General features: G+C 40.7%; 1 long non-coding RNA gene across 1 annotated transcript in view; it reads left to right on the top strand.

Moving 5' to 3' along the window:
* The first annotated feature begins 4,419 nt into the window (after window positions 1–4,419).
* Window positions 4,420–10,067, top strand: part of LOC148897411 (uncharacterized) — a 12,148-nt gene continuing 6,500 nt past the window's right edge. The window contains exon 1 of the long non-coding RNA XR_016115045.1: window positions 4,420–4,558. This is a non-coding gene — a long non-coding RNA (uncharacterized LOC148897411). The remainder of the gene's footprint in view (window positions 4,559–10,067) is intronic.

Raw genomic sequence — 10,067 nt, forward strand, 5'->3', positions numbered from 1 at the left:
ATTCTCTCTCTGTCGTCTGCCAGTCTCTTTCATGTTGAAACCACCTCCCCTCACTGCTGCGTTCCAGACCAATCACGTGGTTTTTACCAAAGACGGGGCGGGGAATAGAGGACAAAAACAGTCGGTTGCCATTTTCTTGTTATAACAGGCTCGTTCGCGAACATTGTGGCGCTCCGTGTGTATCCCGAAAAATAGTTCGTATGCCAAGGTAAAATGGTCAGAAATTTAACGTTCGTAAACCAAAAAGTTCGTAAGCCAAGGGGTTCGTAAATTGAGGTATCACTGTATTTGAACAGGGATCGTTGTGCGTGTGTGTGTGTGTGTGTGTGTGTGTGTGTGTGTGTGTGTGTATGTACGCAATCATGTGCCGCCTCCAATGAGAGCCAATGACAGAAGCCTTTATGCCCAAAGGTCGCGTGTTTAACCCCCACATTTGCAAATCCATTTCACTGGCCCACTGTTTAGATTCTCCCGGGGCGGACGTTTAAACACTGCGTAGCTTGTTCCTTGCACAAATACGTCAACCAGGCACGTAAATGCATCAAGGTCAAGGGGCCTTATACATTAAACTGGCTTCATTAAAAAAAAAAAAAAAACAGCAAAACACTTCCCACGTCCTCTTTGATTCCCAGACTAATCACATCAAAAAAAAAAAAAAAACAGGAAAATCATATTGTTTCCGTGACAAAAATTTCGCTTTGGTTGTCAGAAAACGGATTCCGCAACTCAGACACTTGTCAAATAGTAATAAAATGCTGTCTATTAGCTGTCTGGCTAACTAGCTAGCTATACATCTATTTATCTAGCTAGCCAGTTAACTAGCTAGCCATCTCTCTATTTGCTATCTAGATGGCCAGCTAGCTATCGAGCTATCTATCTAGCTATTGGCTATCTAGCTAATGAGCTATCTATTAACTAGCTAGCTAGTTTTCTATCAATTTGAGTTACTTAAGGGTTGAGTGAACGCTGACGCGTGTAACTGCCACTGCTCACCCACAAACAAACTTATTCTGTGACTGTCAAGTGACCTTGAGAATTTGGAAAGGCGCTTATAAATGAAATGTATTATTATTATTATTATTATATATTGGCTAGCTATGTAGCTATCTGGCTATCAGGTTAGCTATCTATTAGCTAGCTATTAGTTAGCTAGTTTTTGATGTATTTGATTTAATTCCGGGTTGAGTGAATGCTGGCGCTTGTGGCTGTCGCTGCTCACCCACAGAAAAAAACGTGTATTATGACTATGAATATGATTATTAATATTCTTATTAATATTCTTATTATTATTATCCATCCAGCCAGCTATCTAATATATGTTGTCTATTAGCTGTGTGGCTAGCTTGAAATGAGGGTGGCTGTCCAAAAGACAATACAATGTATATTGATTTATATAGCGCCTTAACAACAGCTGACAAAGCGCTAACATGGAAAAATAGGAAACGCTGGCCCCTAAAGCCAGCGCTTTATCGGCAAAATAAAGAAAAAAAAAACCCGAACTAATTTAGGAATGGCGCTCTAAATCATATTTTCAATTTTCTAAGATATTCATGAATAGCAGTGAATAAGTTAAGATGCTTTTTTGGGGGGTGGAACGGATTAATAGGATTTCCAGTTATTCCAATGGGGAAAGATGTTTTGAGATGACGGCAACAGATGCAAGCAGACATCCTAAAAACATCATTAACAGCTGGTTTCCTTGCTTGTCTTTTCATTTCAAGTTGAACTGATAGCTAGTGCGGGTTATTTGTGGAGCCTGATTGATGGGAATTTTAACCTTGCAGTCTACACTTTGCCTTTGAACTATCAAAGTTGAAACGAGTCAAAATTTCACTGTTTTCTATTCATTTTGTCACTCTGTCGTCTGCCTGTCTCTTTAATGTTGAAATCACCTCCCATCATTGCTGCGTTCTTGACCAATCACGTGGCTTTAACCGAAGAGTGGGGGCGGGGAATAGAACACAAAAAAAAATGTCGGAAGCCATTTTCTTTTTTGGAGAATAGCTTCACTCTCTGTCTGTAAACCCCCCACCCCCCCCTCACTGCTGCGTTCTTGACCAATCACATGGCTTTAACCGACGACTGGGGGTTGGGAATACAGGACCAAAACAAGCCGGCTGCCATTTTCCTGTTAGGAGAACGGGCTCGTTCGCAAACGACACATCACACATTGTGGCAGATCCGTGTGTATCCTGAAACATAGTTTGTATGCCGAGGTAAAATTTTCATAAATGTAACGTTCGTGAACCGAAAAGTTCGTAAGCCAAGGGGTTCGTAAACCGAGGTATCACTGTATCTCAAAAAACATGGATTTGCGGACAGGCAATCCCTCCGAAGTGTGCCAACACGGCAACTGTCTGCGCCGAAACAATTGCACCTGTCGCTACGGGCGACCAGACAATAGAAACCAGATTGGGCGCAGGGCGGAAGGAAGCAAACGCCCCTGCAAGGTATACTACACTGCCATGGGATACGAACGTACCGATGGAACAAAGAATCCTGTTCGGTTTGATCCATATCCAACACAAAACGCCTTTGGCCACTCATACATACATAGATAGATAGATAGATAGATAGATAGATAGATAGATAGATAGATAGATAGATAGATAGATAGATAGATAGATAGATAGATAGATAGATAGATGGATGGATGGATGGATGGATGGATGGATGGATGGATGGATGGATGGATGGATAGATGGATGGATGGATAGATGGATAGATGGATAGATGGATAGATGGATAGATGGATAGATAGATAGATAGATAGATAGATAGATAGATAGATAGATAGATAGATAGATAGATAGATAGATAGATAGATAGATAGATAGATAGATAGATGGATGGATGGATGGATGGATGGATGGATGGATGGATGGATGGATGGATGGATGGATGGATGGATAGATGGATAGATGGATGGATGGATAGATGGATAGATGGATAGATGGATAGATGGATAGATGGATAGATAGATAGATAGATAGATAGATAGATAGATAGATAGATAGATAGATAGATAGATAGATAGATAGATAGATAGACAGACAGACAGACAGACAGACAGACAGACAGACAGACAGACAGATAGATAGACATAATATATAAATAATAATATAATATATATATACAAATATGCGAATCAAACCTATGAACCCCAGGTAACACCAGAGTTACCAAAACGGTCGTAAGTCAAACGGTCGTAAATCGAAAAGCATTCAAAATAGCCGACGCGAGGTTTATACAACAGGATAGTATACAATGTCAACCTGTTGTTTTTAAGCAACATTTTCTATTAAATACTGTTATACCCCAAAATGTTGACAGTTCATTTATATATCTTATAACTTTTAGTGTCATTTTAATCATTTTATAATTCGTATTATCGATTTTTATTACTGTGTCGTTCTCCTGACCCAAATACGCACGGTTTCCCACGCATACACACTCTTGAAAAATCACTCTCCCTGCTAACAGATGAGCTACGTCGCCCAACACATGCTTGGGTTATATAAGAGGTTAAAATCTTAGATAAGAGGTTAAAATCTTAGCGAAAGAACATAGATGGTTTGAAAGGGGAGTAAAAGAAGCGATTTTCATAAAACAGCAAAATCCTTCTTTCAACCGATATGGTGGGGTGAGGTTCAATTTGGATAGTTCGTACAACAGCCTGCTTAGGCAAAATAGGATTAGTAATACTGATGAGGTGATACCGGTGGAAGTGGGGCAATCAGGCCAGTCGTTAGTCAGAACAATAGGAACAATCTGTGGCGCTGCAGGGAGTAGTCCTCTGCTCCCCCCAACCTGAGAGCAGGGAACTATCATCGCATAGTCCGGCACCGCCATGTCTGGACGGTAGGGATATATATATATACTACCAGTAAGACTTTAGTTTGCTGACGAAGCTTCTTGGATAAGAAGCGAAACGTCCGACACCTTCAAAGAAGTACAGATGACGGCTGAAGAAACCTTTTCATCGATGGATCACTCCTGTACGATTGAGAGCTTCCACAGACGTAACAATGGTGGTGTTTTGTTTTGCCAGACGCTATTCAACATAAACAGACACACAAAGACAGATTCTTCATGTTCGACAAAAAAATATTCAAAAGGGATGTTAGCAATAGCATCTCCAGTTCTCGGCGGAAGTCTCCGTTCAACTGAGTGACGTTTTGGTTGTTAACTGATCATTTTAGAGCAAAGTTGTGATGTGTTGTACCAACTATAAAATCTTACATTTCACATTTAATGTAGCACGGCAATACATGCTAACACTTAGCACTTTTGATTTAGAGTCAGTTTTACGCTCAGTAAACAGGCGCGATTGAACAAAAGCCGACACGCAAACACACGCGTCGAGCCCTGAAAGCATCTGAAAAGCGCCATAATCTCATCAGCCTGGTATAATAAGACGCCAAGCGACCACATGACTGCGTCTCGCCGTTGTTAGCATGGCTTTGTGTGCTTGTTTGTGCGCGCGCGTGCGCGCTTGGATGTGGTTTAGCGGTCGATGCCTCCAAACAGGACTATCAAGAACCCCTTGTCGGCAGTGGTGAGACCACCCACGTTTGTGTGTGGGTTGCCTTTTTTTTTGTGTGTGTGTGTGTGTTTTTTTTTTTTTTTTTTTTTTGCGAGAGGCGGCTAGCCTTGCGTTGCGTGTGTGGCTTGTGGGCCGCCATTGTGCCGAGTGTTATCTATCCACTTCAGTTCTTCCATTTACGCAGCAAGGGTAACAATCCTGACCGTCGTCGTGCGCGACGTGACAAACGGCCAGATAGTAGCGGGCTTAAAATTGAACGGGATGTCGCAGACTTAGCGCGGCTTTTCTCTGGAGCCTCATTGACACGGCGGATCAGAGGCGTTACAGTGGATTAGCACTTTGGGATTCTCTGCGAAAAAGGGGTGTATAAATAATTTAACAAATTAACACAAACAAATTCATGGACTGATTTGGATGAAAACAAATAAATGGCTAATTGTGATCAAAGGAGATCATTTTTTATTGAATGTGTGTCTATTTATTTATAATTTTGTATCCATTTTTTATATTTCTTAAAATAAATTTATTAATTCAGTTTGTATCAATTTTTTGATTCATTTATTTTTCCATTAATTTATGCATTTATCTATTTATTTAGCTATTTGTTTGTTTATTTATCCATGTATGTATCCATGTATTTATCCATTTTTAAGGTATTTGTAAAATCCATTTTTAATTGATTTGTTATCAATTTTTAATCCTTTTTAAAAATCAATTTATTTTTCCATTAATCCCTTTATTTATCCATGTATCCATTTATCTTATCTTATCCATGTATCCTGATAAGAACGTTTCTTGTTGCTCTCGTGACTTTCAGGCGTGCGTGTATAAAAACAAAAACAAAATAGTAAACACAGTGAAATCTGTCAAAAAAAAAAAAAAGAAACCAGGAACACGTTTGATTAAAATCCTGCGGTTTTGCTTGGGATAAAAAAAATTAATAAAAAAGCATTTGGAGTGCGTCGCGTGATTCTGTGACCACTCTTATGACACAAGCGCCGCCATGTCGCTTTGTGATGTGTTGTGTGCTAGGAAAGGAATGTCTCATTTTCACAGCTGTTGCTGAAACATTACTGCACACGGGGACCAAACGCGCAGGCGTCAAAATCAAAAGGCTTTGTCAACTCCAGTGCGCACGCATGCGCACTGGAAAACATCCCGCAAACAAGCGTCCGGAGTCGCGCTTTACTGTCGCTCCGCCTTTCAATTACCGCTTGGTGCATTGTATCCACACAGCTGAGCATCCTGGGGGAGGTGAAACAAGTGGGGCATCCTAAACACACACACACACACACACACACACACACACACACACACACACACACACACACACACACACACTCCACACAAACGTGCGATATGGGGACGGAGGTTTCAAGTTGTGACAGGTGGTTGACGTTCATTTGCAACACAAGCACATAAGGAATAAAACCCTCAATGCAAATTTGAAAATTAAAAAAATATGTATAAATAAACAAAATTTTAAATATATACATAATTAAATAACTACATATATTATTATTTTTTTTAATTTGATTTATTCATTTCTTGAAATATTTATTTATTCATTTCATTATTTATGTAGCTTTTTATTTATGTATTTATTTGTTTCTTGAATTATTTATTTATTGCCATGCTACACACATTTTATTTATGAGTTTATTTCTTTATTAATTTATTGATATTTATGTTACGTATATTTTATGTATTCATTTTTATGCTATGCACATTTTATTTATTCATTTTTTGTTACCTATATTTTATTTATTCGTTTTTTGCTATATTTTACGTTTTAAGACTCGCGCTGAATATTCGAAGTCTTGTTTTTGAGTTGGTGACGAGTCCGTACGCGACGTCACTAAAGGAACGCCCCTGACCGAAAAAAAAGACATTGTAGCAGTCCTTCCATCATGTCAATGTATTTTGCTGTACTTGTTTGGTCTGAAAACCTCGTGTTGCACCCAAAAGCCGCCAGAAGAGGGCGACCAAGCCCCAATCTAAGGAATTTATCAGCCTGTGGAAACGGGCTGATTAATTCCTCACAGGAGCTCGGTCGCCATTTTCTGTCTGTTTTTTGGTGATCCATTTCCCCCCAATGTTGTCTCAAAATGGAACGGAATAAATTATTTAATGGATTGCAAACATGTATGCTTTCCTCTTCAGAACTATTTGAATCATATTCATAAATGGATGAGTAACAAGAAAGCATATTCTCCGAATCTGAAGCCATTGTTTGGTTGTCCAGCAATGCAAGACGTCTTCGCGTGACGTCACGAACTGGGGGCGGGACTTTCTGAAAATGCCCAATTCGCAGCTCCATTTTTTGCAGATTTTGGACACTTTAAGTCGTTTTTATTGGTGTTTTGGATTTGAATACTGCGTGTTTTGGGTATTTTAGAGGCTATAAAACGTTTTTCTGGTGTCAGTTAAAAAACTAAAAAGTGACGTCGGTTGTCCTTTAAACTACACGTCAGAAAAAAATATATGGTGTACGATTATTTTATATTTTGTAAGGGGAAATATGACAGTTTGTAAGGGCATGGAGCCGTGAAGGTTGACAGGTATGAACCTACCTACCGACAGCATCCGTGCGTTGGACCTGACCTCTGAACTTTACCCTTCGTATCACCTAACCATAAATGTCCAAAGTTTGAACAGCAAATTCTTTGCTGGGGTGAGGCAACAGCAGCCCCTCAGGGTGGAGTAAGGGGTTTTGGGGGAGGGAGGAAGGGGGGGGGGTGAATCTGGAGCAAGCCCCCCTCTCTCTGCTTTATGGTGCTCATTTAGGAGGCTGTTGACAACCTGTGTGTTTGTATGACTAGTCTTGTGAGGACCACTAACATTTGATACCCTACGTAGTGAGGACATTTTTGGCAAGTGAGGACCTTTTGGGCGGTCCTCAAAAGTTTTTCATTCTAAAGGCTTTTCGGGGGTCTATATATGCATCTGTTAAAGTTTCAGAGAGGTCCTCACAAATTCACCCAAAATGATTTTTGGGTGTGTTCATTTCACTTGTATACACACACTTTTTACTCACTGTGTGAGTGTTTATGTGTGTGTGTTTAATGGAAGGAAAACGTTCATACCACAAAAATTAAACGATATTTTCACCAAATTCACTACAGGGGTGAGGACTTTGAATGTACCCATTCAGAAACCTATTTTTTGCTGTTATTTCAGTTTCAACTGCCCACTTTTTATTTCTTTGTTTTTAAAGAAGTTGAAGTGGGAAACGGGGTGACATTTAGTCTTCAAATGTAACTAGTTATTCTCTAAATTTATCAGCAACGGTGGTCCTCACTCCTTATCTGAAGTTATCCGGACCTCACAAAACCATTGAAACAGGAATGTGTGTGTGTGTGTGTGTGTGTGTGTGTGTGTGTGTGTGTGTGTGTGTGAGGGGCGCAGGGTGATTTAAAGTTACAAATAATTAGGATAGAGCAGTCCAGGAATCCAGCTGGCTCCACAGCGAGCTAACCATCAACTAATAATGAGTGTTGGAGACAGGCAGAGAGACAGACAGACGGGCGCACACACACACACAATGAATACACACACAGAGAGAGACAGGCACATAAACTAGGTAGCAGGAAACCAGTCGGAGCTGCAGGAAAGAGGACGTTATGATTTGAGTGTCAGGAGGAAGCGTGCGGAGTGCCTTACGAACTTAATTGGTTCCCAAAAAGTGTAAGGAAAAAAGTGTGTATCCCAAACATTAATTTCCCATAGGAAACCATTAAAATGTGAATAATCCGTTCCCAGGTCCCCATAAAACAATTTTCAAGTAAATAAGACTTAAAACTACACACTATACCTTATTTTGTGTATAATAAATGTGCTGCTATGGTATTGCAATTAAAGAAATAAACTGTACTGTAGAATAAAGTGGTTTTATTTACCTTTGTGATGGTCGTTGATGGCTTGATGCAATGGATAGCTTCTGTCTCAAGGAGCTCTGGGTTGTAGATCTTAGAAGTTGTGATATTGCAACAGATGCAGGCAGACACACTAGAAACTTCATTAATAGCTGGTTCCCTTGCTTGCATGTTCTCTTCAAATTGAACTGATGGCTAGTGTGGGTTATTTGTGTAGCCTGATTGATGGGATATTTTAACCTTGCAGTCTCCACTCTGCCTTTGAACTATCAATAAAGTTGAAACGAGTGCACATTTCACTGTGTTTTCTATCCATTTCACTTTTTTTTCACTTTTTTTTTTTGTTTCAAGCTCTTTCGTCTCCCTTTCGTGTGTGTGTGTGTGTGTGTGTGCGTGTTTCTGTTCTGTCACCCCTCCCCCCATTCACAGTAGACAGATTTGTTTGTATGTCACGCATCTGCACTGATAGTAAAATTTTCCGCCCTGGCGAAACTCTCCCAACCCCCGCTTGACTTCCTCCCGTTTGCACTTCTCCCTGTACGCAATACCAGGCCGCCCATTGGCCGCTTCGACTGGTTGGAGGGAAAAAGATGGCGAGTAGCGGCCAAATAGTGCTGACTCAGACAGCGGTGGGGGCCCATTGTTCTTCAAGTGGTGTAACCCGACACCCCCCCCCCCCCCCAGACCACTGGGTCGGCCCGCAAGCACTGGAGCCAAGTCGACTGCCGCGTTAAACGGCGCCGCTACTCTTATCTCTTGCTTCATTAAGTGTCACAATGAGACAAGTCAACAGCACGCAATCAAAATGGACACGAAGAGAGGAGTGGGTGCATTCAAGGTCGCTGCACCTCCGCGCCAGAGAAAGAGAGAGAGATTTTGCTTTGTTTATGGAAGTAGCGATTCGACCTGCTGCTTTGGAAGGCTGTCCCTTCAAGGTTATGGAAAATTGGATTGGAAATTCCAGGAGAGGAAAAAAAAAATGTCTGGATAGGTGCACTCATTCCAGAGATACGATACGTAAACGCAATCCAAAATGCTACAAAAGAGAGCAAGGGGGAGGAGCATAGTTGGCGCAAGTCACATTTGACATGTTTAAAGGACAACCGACACCACTTTTTTGTGTCCTAACTGACATCAGAAAAAAAAACGTTTGATAGCATCTAAAATACCCAAAACACGCAGTATGATATTTTAGTCAAATTCAAAACACCAATAAAAATGACTTAAAGTGTCTAAAAACTACAATTTGAAACCGGAAGTGGCCAGTTTCAGAAGGTCCCGCCCCCTTGTTCGTGACATCACCTCAGGACGTCTCGCCTTGCTCTAGAATCAAAACAATGGCTTCAGATTGGGAGAATATGCTTTCTTGTTCCTCATCCAGTTATGAATATGATTCAAATAGTTCTGAAGAGGAAAGCATACATGTTTGCAATCGATTAAATAATTTATTCCGTGCCATTTTTAGGCAACATTGGTGGGAAATGGATCACCAAAAAAGAGGCAGAAAATGGCGACCGAGCTCCTGTGAGGAATTAATCAGCCCGTTTCCACAGGCTGATTAATTCCTTATATGGAGCTTGGTCGCCCTCTTCTGGCTCTTTTTGGTGCAACACAACGTTCTCAGGCCAAACAAGCGCAGCAAAATG

The sequence above is a fragment of the Hippocampus bargibanti genome, linkage group LG05 (assembly GCF_051943395.1).
Source record: "Hippocampus bargibanti isolate YZ-2025 linkage group LG05, ASM5194339v1, whole genome shotgun sequence".
NCBI classification, from domain to species: Eukaryota; Metazoa; Chordata; class Actinopteri; order Syngnathiformes; family Syngnathidae; genus Hippocampus; species Hippocampus bargibanti.